Here is a 13,327-nt window from a genome sequence, read left to right on the forward strand (position 1 = left end):
CTTTTTCTAAATACACACACACAACCCCAACAACCCAAACAAAAAAAGAAACCCCTAAACCAGGGTGGAATTGTTTTGCTCAGGGAATGTGGGTCAGAGCTGTCATTACAGACCCCACAACACTTGGTGCTGTAAAGGCACCATGAAAAGTCTAAACATGAGCAGTGATGTAAAAAGGGCTGCAGATGGGGAGTGCAACACCTTCCATGGGGATTTTCTTTCCTTCAGGAAGTGATAGGTGGCAAAGGAATTTGTTAGCTATCAATGATGGTGCTATAATTGTGTTATTTGTGATGAAAAGGAGTGTGGGATGAGAACAGTTGGTGCCAATGCAAAGAAACAACAGGCAATATTGGCTGATTGTCTTCAGGAAAACAGCAAAATAAATATTGCCATGCACTAACTTTCAGCATCTTAAAATCTGGGATTAATTATTTCTTGATAACTCTGCTTCAAATGTATTTAAAAGACTGTTTGCTTATTGGGGAAATGTTCCCCATAGGAAACTGAAGCTTGCTAGGAGACCATGCCAGTTTTCATGGAACTTATTTTGAAAGACTGAAACAAATTCTTTTTTACCTTATCAGAATGGAATGTTTGGAATTCTGTATGTATCTTCAGAACAAAAAATTAATGCAGTACACTATGAAAGACAAACCAGAACAAACAGTGACTTTTAAATGTTAACAAATTTGCAACAAGAGTAAAAAGAAGGGATTTTTAGAATTAATTCAATTTTCAAAAGTATTCAGAAGACCTTTTACTTTTATGATTATTCATATAAATGAATTTGTCTCATATTTAAGAATAAGTCTTTCTGAAGGAGAAGCTTTTTGTTGAATTATATAAATTCTGGCTTTACACGGTGCTGTATTCTGGGTAAAGAGTTGAGACACTTGAGCTTTCAGAAACTGGAGATATCCAAGTTCCAGTTTCAACACTTTTCAATACTTCTATTATTCTTCCTAATAAGGAATAGTTTCTTCTATATGAGCCTATTTCTCCTGCTCCAGCCTGTTCCTGGAAGGAAAACTCCCTAGATAAATTTACTGCACTATGAAGAATTCAGTAAAATCATCTTTTATCACGGCATCATAGTGCAACAAAGGGCAAGAAATGTGCCCACAGTGCAAAACAAGTTGGAGCAAAAGCTAGAAATGTCTTGGGATGGAATTGTTCCTGAAGGACAGCAGGGCCAGGAGCTTGCCTTGGTGGGGACAGAATGTTGCTGTGCAAGGAGATCAAGGCTGGGAAACGCTGCTGAGCCCTCTGATTGAAAACATCAACAAAATTCTTTCAGAGGAGCCAATATACCCTTGGGAGAGGGGATGGATCCAGGGAGATGAGGGAGCAGTTTTCCTCTGAACTGCACCAGATTAAGGGGCTTTAATGAAACTGTGGTTTGCAATTCTGTTAAACCAATGGGTTCTGTGGCAATAAGGGAGTTATTCCCAGGTTCTGATTGAACAATTCATCTGCATTTAAAGCATCCCCTAGCCCTGTCCCGTGTCAGAGCAGGAGTGAGCACACACCTGAGTGTTTGTGCTGCTGCACAGGGTCTGCACGTGTGCCCCAGTGCTGCCATGAAATTCCAGTTAGGTCCGTGCAGGGATGCTGTAATTTGGTCTGGGTGTGTTATGACAATTCCCACAAATTGCCAGGATATGAGTGCATGGGTCACTCTTTCTTTGTCTTTTTTTTTTTTTTTTTTTTTTGTTGCCAGGCAGGTCTGTGTTTTTAATCCCCGTGGTTTAGGGGAGGAGGTGGAAAGGGTCTGGAGGACACTCAGCACTTTTGTTTTCATTTCACAATCCATTCTTTCCATCTCATTGTATCAGGTTTGCAGAGTCTTGTGGGAGGCTTAGGCTGTGCCTGGTTCACTGGGAGCAAGGAATGAGCCAGGGCTGGGGGAGTCGAGCAGGGGTGGCTGCAGCCTGCAGTGTGCTCACAGGAGCATGCTCCCCTCACTCAGTCAGTGTCACACGAGCCCAGGGCTTGGACTCAGCCAGAGCTTCCCCCATCACACAAGGGTTTGACTTCGTGTCAGTAACCCATGAGATGGGAACACGATCACCCACGCTCAGTTTAATGTCCACTGTGCAGACCAAAGTTACACCCAAGGGTGAATTCTCTCTGAGCACACACCAGGAAGGGCACACAAATATTCCACACAGGAATATCCCAGTACCCCTCCACAGTCCCACAGAGTCTCACAAGGGCAGGGGTTTTAGCATGGGAGCACTTTTGATTGTCCTGGCTTCTGCCTGACTTCTTACAGAATTTTTCATGAATGTGCAACTCCGTGTGCAGCTAAAATTTCCCTTTCCATGGAACCATCTCATCCATCTTCACTGGACAAGTGAAATTCTACCTTACAACATCTCCAGTCCACAGAAACTAAACCTGCATTTTCCCTTCCTGTTCTTTCAGTAAAAACACTCAAAAAGTGTCAATTAAGCGTTCTATCTGATGACATCCTTTACAAATCTGCTCTGTAACTCAAAAAAAAATACTGTCTCTTTCTGTTGCCAAATTTCCTGTTTCTGTACCCTGGGGGCAGCTGTGGGCCTTGCAATATTTGGTCAGAAACATAAAAGATGTTTTCTGCAAGCTTTATTAATTTTCAAGCCATTTCCTGTTTTCCCTTTGCAGCCAAACCCATCCCTTTTGGCAGGTACTGAAAGACAGAAACACCCAATTCAAGAAGAAAAGTTCAATTACTTAAAAGAGGAGGAGCCCCCAGGTGATAGCTCCAATTTTTGTTATCTGCTTTCCATGAGGTAACTTTGCTTTACTGAGGTGATGTCCCAGCAGATTATACTGTGTGGGATTGCAGACAGCTTTTACAAAACTACAGATCCTTGCCTTCAGGAAAATCTTTTACCTTCCCTTATTCCCAAACTGGTAGAGTTCAAACCCCTCGTATCTTGTCACTGATTTGTGCAGTCCTGAAAGATGTGTCACTTGGTCAGAGCTTCTGGGTTTGAGTCCCTGTGGGTTTAGTTTCTGATTTTTGGATTGCAAGAGATGAGAACACCTTGTAGCCTCCAGCTGCTCGAATGGAAATGCTGGAGTTTGTTACTGGGCAGGTGTCAGGGAATGAGAAAATTGAAGGTGCTGCTTTCACCCTGTCTGTGTTTCAGGGACACCACCTGTGATGTGAAATCAGCGTTGTCAATAAAAAATAAAAAGTAAAATGTGTCCTACAGGAAGGGATTGGTCTCAGTATGGACAAACTCAAATATTCATATTATGCAGCTTTTTTAAGATAAGCAGCTATAAATCAAAGCCTGTTCCTTGACCATCTGTGCTCCTGACAGTGTAATAAATGCACAGAGCTTGAGCAGCCCAAGCTGTCAGATGTGGAGAAGAGAGATTGTGAATGAGAAAATTGCAACAATGCTTGAGGTTGGAGTCCTTAAGATACAACAATGGTATTGTCAGTCAGTTTTAGAGATGGGGCTGCATTTTCACCTGATAGAAATCAGTTTCACCAAAATCAATACATACCAGTGTTCACAAACCTGCCCTCCAATCTATGGGACATAGAGGAAACCAAAAATATTTCAGGATCTGAGAAATGGGCACACACTGAGTCAGTGCCTCCAGGCTGTACAGGAGGCTGGTGGAGAGAGAAATTTTGGGGCAGCCAGGTGCCATCCTAGCCAGGAAATCTAGGTGCATTGAATTGACTCTCAAAATAAATACATTTAAAGATAAAGAAGCAAGTCTCTACACTTTAAACAGTTCCATTTGAGATTTATGGGCAGATGTTCCTTGTACAAGTTGCTGTTCTCCATGATGGCATTTTAGTCAGTCCTGAAAAGAGCTGATCAAGATGTGCTGGGAGAGGGCACAGTAGTTTTGTGTAGAGCAAGTTGGTTTATGGAAAATGGCAAGATTTCTCTATGATATTTCAAAGTCTGTCATTTGATGTTGAAGTTTCAAAGTTGAAACTGGATTTTGTTCGTATTTTCAGGTTTTTCATTGGAAGCAGCTGAATTCAGGCCATACAACACAAAAGCCTGAACTACATTTTTTATGTAAGATAACACCACTGCCCACCTGAAGCAAAACACAGGTGTGAAAGGAGGAGGAGACACTTGGTAGATGGTCTGCAGTGCCTTTCTCAAGAGGATTTGAGTGTTGGTTGTTTCTAGGGACCCTGGAGCAGAGCTTTCAGCTGCTTCCTCAATGAGGCTTTCACCAGAGACAGAGAAATTCTCAGAGGACACAGTCCTGAAAACATAAGTTTGTGGAGGTCAAGAGGTTAAGAGCTGACTGCAGGGAGTGGACAGGCTCCTCAGCAATTGGGATTTCTGTCAGTGAGTATCTTGTAGAGAAAAAGTCTTCTCAAAGTCTGCCTGCAGCTGCCTCTACGTGACACACAATGGAGTGACTCAGAGTTAAATATGGAATGCCCACTCTTTACTACTTTTAAACCTGTCACTGACCACCATGTATTTAACAAAAAATTATAAGGTTGAGGTAGGTTTCCTTAGGTCAGGAGTGTTTTTTAACTAGAACAGTTATATAAGGAAAGTAACACAGCAATGGAGCCAGAAGGGGACAACACACAGACTGTGCACTCAGACTCATTTAATGCAGAATGGTCCTAGGAGTTTGTTAATACTCTCAGAGCCTTTCACTGCTTTGAGGGTGAGCTTATACAGATAGAGCAAATGTCTGCCAGTAGGAATTTACATGCCCTATTTTTTTTAAATACACATTGTGATAGTGTGCTGGAAATTTAGCAAGAGACATTGAAATCCTGACGAGGTGACTGAGATCACACCTGCTGGGAATTTCAGCACAACCTGGGGCTGTTTGAAGCCATTCTGTGTCCTAACCACAGGACCTAACCCAGGAGCTCTCTGGGCACCTTGAAGGTGTAGCAGGACTTGCCTGGGTTTACAGGCAGAGGGACCAAGGCACACACTGCATTAGGGCACAGCAAGTTCCTCATTAAATGAATAATTGTGTCTCTGAATGAACTTTCTTTGAGAAGAAATGAAATGCACGTGGATGAAAAAATGACAAATACTATCCCCGTGAAGCTTCATGAAAAAACTCCCCTTTCAACTCTGATTTTAGGGAGGAATCCCATACAAAATAATGTGGTTTCTTTCCCTTTCTGGGAACAAAGCAGGTTCCCAAGAATAAGCAGCTTTGTGGAGGAAGTGCACAAATGAGCAAAGGCTGGTGGAAAGGAGAGTTGTGTTTCAAATGGGGAGGGAAGGGAGGGACAGAAAAGCAGGTCCAGGGAGGGAAGAAGAGTCAGGAATGTGGGGAAGGAGTGAGTGCAGAGGGTGTTTGCCCTTCCTGACTGGGACTGGGATTTATCTGCAAACAACGTGAGTGAATCAACAAGAAGAGCCCATTCCACAGAGCCTGCGGCCACGAGAGGGAGTGAGATGTTCACGGGTCCTGGCTGGGATGAAATTCCCTCCGTGCAGGGCTGGATCCAGCACTTCCCTAACCCCAGAGAGTCATTTGAGCTGAGAAATGCACTCCACGCAAGGGAGGTTTGAGCTGCAATGTTTTTGCCACATCTTCGAGAAGCAGCATGGTTTTCCACGCCAGCTGTGTGTCCAGATGGGGATGGGAATGTGTGGATTGGTGAGAGAAACAAGGCAGAGTGATGCCAGCAGAGAAACCAGGGGTGTGCCAGCCACGGTGCCCCCAGCCCACCTGACTGGCACCCACATCAACAGGGAGCAGCACCCAGAGAATTTTATTAAGGATCAAAGCACACATCAACTAAAAATGGATCCAAGCATTGAAATGAGGGCAGAGATCATGGGTGTTTCAGCTCTTCTGCAAAATCTGGATTCGTTCACATATTATTGCACTGATGTGTCGCTGAATCATGCTCTGCAATCTCGTAAAATGAAATTCTCTACCAGTGAGTTTAATAAAGGATCTCAGCTGGCACTGGGAATGCTTTGTCTAGGAGAAATACTAGACCAAGAGCATGGCTTTACAAACATTTCTGCCAAATGTTTATAATATTGCACTGTTTTCTGAACAATGACGTGAATAAACATCACGGCAAGGGAAAAAAGCAACAAAGGGCACCAAAATATTTAACGAATCTTCATCGTAGTTAAAACAATGATCAGATTCAGAGTCTGACTTTTTTTGTCTGGACTACACTATAAATTGTTTATGTCTGGATAAAATGAAATGATGACTTGAGAGTGAGTAGTGCCTGTGAGGAGAAGGTGGACCTCGAGGAATAGGATAAAAAAGAGTTCACAAAAATAGATCCATAGACCTTATCTTGCATTGCTCAAACCCCTGCCTGGGCTCGCTTTGTGTGACAGCAGCCTGTCAGCCCAGGGAGACAAGGGAAGGCAGCTTAAATGCAGGATTTTCCTATCTAAGGGGTAAGTTAATTCATGCTTCAAATTAGGGAATGAATGTTTAATGCTTTGCTCGGTATTTGCAAGACCTGTCTTGCATAAACTGATCCTGGACACAAAGGAGGAGGAGGAGGCTGCACTCTTGGAGGCCTGCTCAGCACTTTGATAGCCCCGAGCCATCTACACAGGTCTTCACATCAAGGCACTATTGTGTTGTTAAAAAATAAATATTTAAAAGCCCGGGCCTTTTAACATGGAAATGCTGAAAGCTTTTGCAGTGAATATCATTTAACTTTAAAGCTCCATCCTGTTGCTGCTTCGAGTTATTTCCATATGAAATGGTGGGGAAACCGAGGTCCTGAGCACTCTGGTGACTTTCCCAAGGTTATAGAGTAGATGGGATTGTAAATCAGTATTGCAGATTCTCTCTCCAGTGCCAATACCGTTTCTATCCTATAAATCAATTCATTAAACACAAGCAGTGAATTAAGAGGGGTTTTCTTCATTGCAATGTTAATATTATCTTGCTTTCACTGCAGGAAACTGAATTAGAGGACCATGATTCATGGATTTGTAGGCGTGGACAGCTGTACACCAAGTACAAAGAATATTAACACTTTTAATCGCCTGCAAGCACTCCAGATAATTCAGTATCGTTCATAGCAAACAAGATTACTCCTCGAATGGGTGACTGAGATTGAAATATCTTGCATTATAGCCCAAAAGTCTGAGAGCAGTTATTCCCCTTCCCCTGTTTAAAACAGGGAGGCTCCAAGGTATTTCATTCTAAGTGTGAGCTAAGGTAAAACTCTGGCTTTGAGATGGATTTTTTTTTGCCTCAGAGTGTGAATCCATGGGGTTTGATTTGTACTTCATTGCTGTATAGAACACTTATGTTGTAAAAAGCTGTGTGCACATAAATCTTCCCAAGGGCTCCCCAGGAATTCTTGACTCCTTACCTGGTGCTGCCTGATTGGTGACAATATCACAGTAAACTGGATTTTCTGAAAAGTGACAAGTCTAAAAACAAATTAAAAATTACTAGGGCTTTCTTGAATATTTGCATTAACTAATCCTTTATTGGATGATTTTTTTTTTAGCATCACAAGTGACTGATTCATCTTACTGAAAGACTGGACATTAAACACTTCTTATTGGTACAATTTTTAATTCTGTTCCTCTGACCATCCCATGGAATAGGATGTAATACCTGACTGGGATAGTAGCCAGAGGAAAGCTGATCTTCTGGATAATGTTTGACTTCTTATGTAATTTTGGTGAAAGGAAAGGTCCTACCTTTAGAGACCCAAGAATAACAATACAAAGAAAAGTAATTTTCAATTTTATTTTTTTGTTGAACACGTCTTGTTAGACATTTTTGGTTTCTCTATTTTTAGTCTGCAGCCATTCTACAATTCCTAAAAATGTCTTTTTGCTTGTAGCACTGCCTGAGAAAATGGACAGTGCATTCCACACGTTACCATGTGGAGACAACATTTTTACTGTATCCTTTTTTCGTGCTGAAAAATTTACAAGAGCCTGAAGCAAACTTACTTTCTCTTCTGTGTTCCCTTCAAATTTGAGATTTAAGAGATTTCACTTATTCCTTTCTTGTGAGATGGATTTATTTTTAATGCAACTAAAGAAAAAAAATAAAAAGTATGTGGAAGCATCTCAGGTTGTGATGCCTGAGAGCACTGCACAGTGCCCATTAACTTCTCTAACATTCCCCAGGGAGGAAATTCTGATGTTTACCCTTTTTTTTTTGGTGATGTTACTCAGCTTTAGTGTCTTTGAAATGAGGCAGACCCCACAACTGCAGAAGGCAGTATAAGCAGATGTGAGAAGGATTTATCCAGACATAAATTAAACCATCAAACTGGCCCAGGGCACTGAGCTCCCCCTGCCTGCACAGGAACACCAGGTCAGCGTGGGACAGCTCTGGGTGCTGAGGCCCCTCCACCTCCCCACACCAAGGGTCCTATGAAGCTCCAGGATTCCAATCATTTGTGCCACTGCAGAACCACATCCCAGGCTGCAAAATCCTGTGTTAGAGCAGCGTGCACCAGCCCAGGTGTGCCTTCGGTTGCAATACAGGATGTGACCAAAAGTTTGTATTCTATCATCATGTGATAAAACCAGCTGGGGCAGTGATCCTGATCTCTGTGGGGATCTCTGCTGTTCATGTTCCAGCTGTTCACCCAGCTGTTGCAGTGTTCTTTATCTTCCCCACAGCCCATCCTCCCTCCAGGAGATCTCTCCTGTTCATGGCCATGCAGTCCCAGGGCAGGGCTGATCAAATTCCATCATCCCATGGGAGATGCTCCAGCCAGGGCAGGAGCCGAGCATTTCCTACCCAGATCAAAGGGGAGATTTGGAACAGCAGAGCAGCCTTTTCCCACTGGATCCCAGAGGAAAACCAGAGCCTTCCACATCATCCCTGCAGCTTTGGAGGAAAACTGCACCTTGTGCAGGAGCCCTGCTCCAGCAGAACCACATCTGTCAGTGCAGGATTGCAGCCACCATGGAATGGGACTGCACCAACCCTGACTGACTGACGGGGGGTCAGGTAGGATTCTCACTCTGTCAGTGTTTTGGGTTTGTTCTCTGTAATACTGGATTTTTATTTTAATTTTCCTGTAAAGAACTGTTATTCCTATTCCCATACCTTTGCCTGAGAGCCCCTTAATTTCAAAATTAAAATAATTTGGAGGGAGGGGGTTTGCATTCCCCATTTTAAAAAGAGGCTCCTGCCTTCCTTGACAGACACCTGTCTTTCAAGCCAAGACAAAGTGGGACTGCAGTAAAATTTGGGATGTTACTTTTTTGAAGTCCCCCCAGTGTGTTGCCAGTGAGGTGAGCACTTTCTGAGGCAATTATGGAAGCCACTGATGGCAATAATTAGCTGGTGATGACGTGTTGGTGAAAAGCAGCTCCGGAGGCAGCGCTGGGGGCTCCCGCGGGCGCTGCTGATGAGATTGCAGCTGACATCTCACCCAGCTTCTCACCGGGGCAAGGCAGATGTCACAAGGCATCAAATCAAAGTCTGCTGCCTCCCCCGAGGGACGCTCAACTTCTGCACAGCCACAGAAACTTTTGAGAGGAAGGAAAGATCCCTTTAGAGTGCAGGTAAGTGAGCAATGGGATGCTCTGCCATGAGCAGGGCTGTGGGTGCCTCCCTTATTTATATCGTGACTACAACGAGGTTTTGTCATCCTGAAAACATTTTTTTTTCTTTTTGCATGCAGTAAAGTGCAGGGAGTGTTTTCAACATCTGCTTTATACTTCAAAGGTAGAAAGAAGTCCTTTGCACCACAGGATTTCATCCCATTGGTTCGAGGATATCTGTCACTGTTTTGTTTGGGTTTGTTCTCCATGTGGTAGAAAAGAACCTGAGAATTCTTCCCTTTGGGGTGGGAATTTGATTTATTTAATATAGGATTTAAAAGGATAACAGATCTGTTGACAGGAAGAGCTCTGAAGTTCAGGTGGAAGGTCCCATGACAAACACTCCTTTGCACACCCTCATCCTGTCACTTTACTTCCATTGGAACATGGGACAAAATCTCATGTTCCTCATCTTGCCTCAAGTCCTAAATTACTGTTGGTTGTCCCTCTGTATTCCAGTGCTCTCTCTGCTTCCAGTGCAGAGGTGGATGCATTTTTGTGCAGAAATCTGATTGTCCAGAATTAACCTGTAAAATATGGAATTGTGCCCTTCTAGGAATGATGCACATAATTTAATGAGTGTGAGATGCACTTTAAAGGGCAGTTTTCAAGTCCTATTTTGAAGGTAATCTGATTTTCAAGAACTTAATTATATTTTTCATGAAGTATTTTTATGGTAAAGGGCAACAGAGAAGGGTGTAATAATTATTTCCATTATTTCTGCCTCTTGGATGATGCTTGGAATTCCCACTGACACAAACATGCTTCCTGCATATTTAAATCCATGGAGTGCAGGCAGCAACAATCAGTAAGGGAGAAAAGAAGGAAATACTAATGACTTTCTTGGGGTTGTTTTCTTTGCATTACAAAAAAAGATTTAGAAGATCCAGCCTGTTTTTTAACTCTGGTTGTGAATAGCTTGTACCACATATAACTTCAATAAATACAGCCACAGAAGACATTTCACAGAATGTCTTTGTGAAATTCCCTTTCCAAAGCAGACTGAGGAGTCACTAAAAGACCTTGACCTCCAATTAAATCAGTGCCTTTGTAAATGGAACTTTTCTTGCTGGGTGTATGTTTGGTGGTAATTTGCATAAAATCCTCTCAAGTGCACCATCCTTTTTGGTCAAAAAATTTAGCCCATCAATGTTACAGTGTTAATGGAAAAATTAATTTGATTTTTTTTTCTTTGTTTGTTTTGGGGCTCTTTTAGTTGTTGGGGGGGTTGTTTGGGTTTGTTTGGGTTTTGTGGTTTTTTACAGTCTCTGGTGTACCATACAGACCTCCTGATCTGGAGAGTCTTTGCACTCAGACAATTTTCATGTGCCATTTTTATAAACATTAGTCAACCACTTAAATTACTGTAAATCCATTTGCTCTTCCTTAGAACAGAACAAACTCCCCAAAAGGTTTTCTAGGGGGCACAGAGGACAAATTAAACCTATACACTTCCTCCTGAGAAAATGCAAACTTGGTTTGCAGATAATTCAAGATCATTTCTGGCTTTCCTTCCTTACAGCAAAGGGGAATTTGCCTCCTTTCCACTGGAACATCCTCCTTGGTGATGCTCTGCCCTCTGCTCAGCCTCCCAGTGCTCTGCTGGGTGTTCAGCACTTAAGGACCATAAAGAAATTCCCAAGAGTTATTGGTTTCCTGTCTTTTAAAGCAAATAGACCACGTGTATAAATAGCAATCATGGGTTAAAAAATCCAGTCTATTAAAATTTGCTTCAGACCTGGATTAAGTGTTGTGGTACTTGAGGCATTGAGAATTTGTTTAAACTTCTTTCTCTCTTCAGATTCACCTGAAAAAGGTGCAGGTTGAAACAAGTTTCAGGTATGAACATTGTGTTCAGCCCCAGCTGCTGCTTTAAAGCCTCTGACTTTCATCAATTTTCCTCAAGAAATCCCGTGTTGGATTTCTTACATAGTTTTTATTATGGAAACTCTTGAGCTTTTAGAAAATCTTGGATCTCTGATTTCCATGAGATTTTTCAGATCTCAACAGACCCACTGGTAAATCTGAATAAACAAATATAATCTCAAAATGTCTTTTCCAACCAAGATGATTCTGTGATTTGAGAGGAGCCCTGATACTGATGCCCAGAGAGGAGCAGAGGCTAGGCAGTGTTAAAGGAATAAAGTAGGGATTTATTAAAAGGCCTTCCAAGGATTCGCCTTGGGCAGTACAAGAGCCTGGCCATGGCTACACCCAAAATGGATGATGGGTCATGAGTTTTCACACTTTTATAAGATGTGGTCCATTTCCATATTGGGGTTAATTGTCTGATTATAGTTCCAGGTTATGAAGTCCCATCTTCCCAGATCTTCTCCTCAATTTGCTGTTGTTTGCACTTTTTGGGCCTGAAGCTGCAACGGTGTCCTTGGTTCTGGGGCTGCAAAAGGATTGTTTTGTGTGACTGAACTGTGAGGAGAACTTGCTAACACTTTATATGAAGTTCAGAGTCACACACTAATGCAGCACAGAATCTGGATAATATGGAAGATAAAACTAAAGGCATCAATGCCACCTTTCCTTTCATTGCACACATCAGTAGCAGTGGATAAATGTGAGCAGATCTCTGTCAGTATCTTAGGAGGACTTTTAATTGCCTTTAATTTGCTTAAAGCTCTGGTAATTCTGGAGCAGTGCACAAGCTAAATAGAGGGCAAGCAGGCTACACTGCAGCAGCTGGATACAAACTCATTCCTGAGGGAAAAAGGAAATATAATTCACACCCTTCCATCTCCTGTGACTGCATTTAGTGGCTGTAAATGCTCTGCAATGAGGGAGTGACCACACGTCTGTGTGAGCCACGCTGTCTGGGGCAGATGATGGAAGTCTTTTGATGGGTTTAGGCTGCTCTCATTTGGCTGCTGAACTGCAGTGTCTGAAGTTTTCAAATTCAATCATTGCTGCTGTCAAGTTGATTAATTTTGATGCAATTTCCCTCCCAGTGGCAGAGCAGCAGCAGCAGCAGCAGAGAAGGACTGACTGGGCAGGTGTAACACAGAGCTTCAGCTCACAGCTTCTATCAGCTCATAAATTTTAAGACTTTTGCTTTTTCTGTCCTTTTTAGATGTAAGATCAGAGGGAAAACTGCCCAGAGGTGCCCCTTGGCTGCATTCATTAAACTGCCCAGTCAGAGCAGGGAAAAATTTTCTCAAGAGATAAAAAAAAACAACACTAAAGCCAAAATGGTAAAGACCTGAATAAAAATGGGATTTCTGTTCAGAGTCTCAGTGCTTGCTGAATTGATGAACACACTGTTGGTCACTCAGGCTCAGGCAGTGGTGCCCAGGACACTTTGTCATGTCTGAGAATGAGCAGGAGAAGCCTTTGCCATCATTCTGTGCACCTGGCTCTGCAGCCTGGCCATGACATGTGCCTTAGCTCAATGAAGCATAAGCCTGGAATAATAACTTCCTTCATGGAAAAATATGCTCAATTAGCTGCTCAGAAATGTGCATGAGGATGGGCAGTTTTCAGTCTGAGTCTCCTGTAAGGAAGGATTTTCTGGCTGAGACCTGAATCCTTCACGTGTGTCTGCATGGTGATTGCTCTTTCTTTGTAACTCCTTTACTCGAATTATTTGGGGAAGTTTTGAGCACTTTGAAGGAAAGTTTCCAATGGAAAGATGAAAACTCTGTCAGGAGCAAATATTTTTTCTCTTTGTGTCTTACTGCTTGACATGATACAGTGCTGTGAGCACTCCAAGGATCCAGGACCAGTGTGCCTTGTCCCTGCCTTTATTTCCTTCTCCTGGTAATACCCTGAATAAAAAAATTAAA

The sequence above is a fragment of the Sturnus vulgaris genome, chromosome 25, assembly GCF_052056855.1.
Source record: "Sturnus vulgaris isolate bStuVul1 chromosome 25, bStuVul1.hap1, whole genome shotgun sequence".
Classification (NCBI taxonomy): domain Eukaryota; kingdom Metazoa; phylum Chordata; class Aves; order Passeriformes; family Sturnidae; genus Sturnus; species Sturnus vulgaris.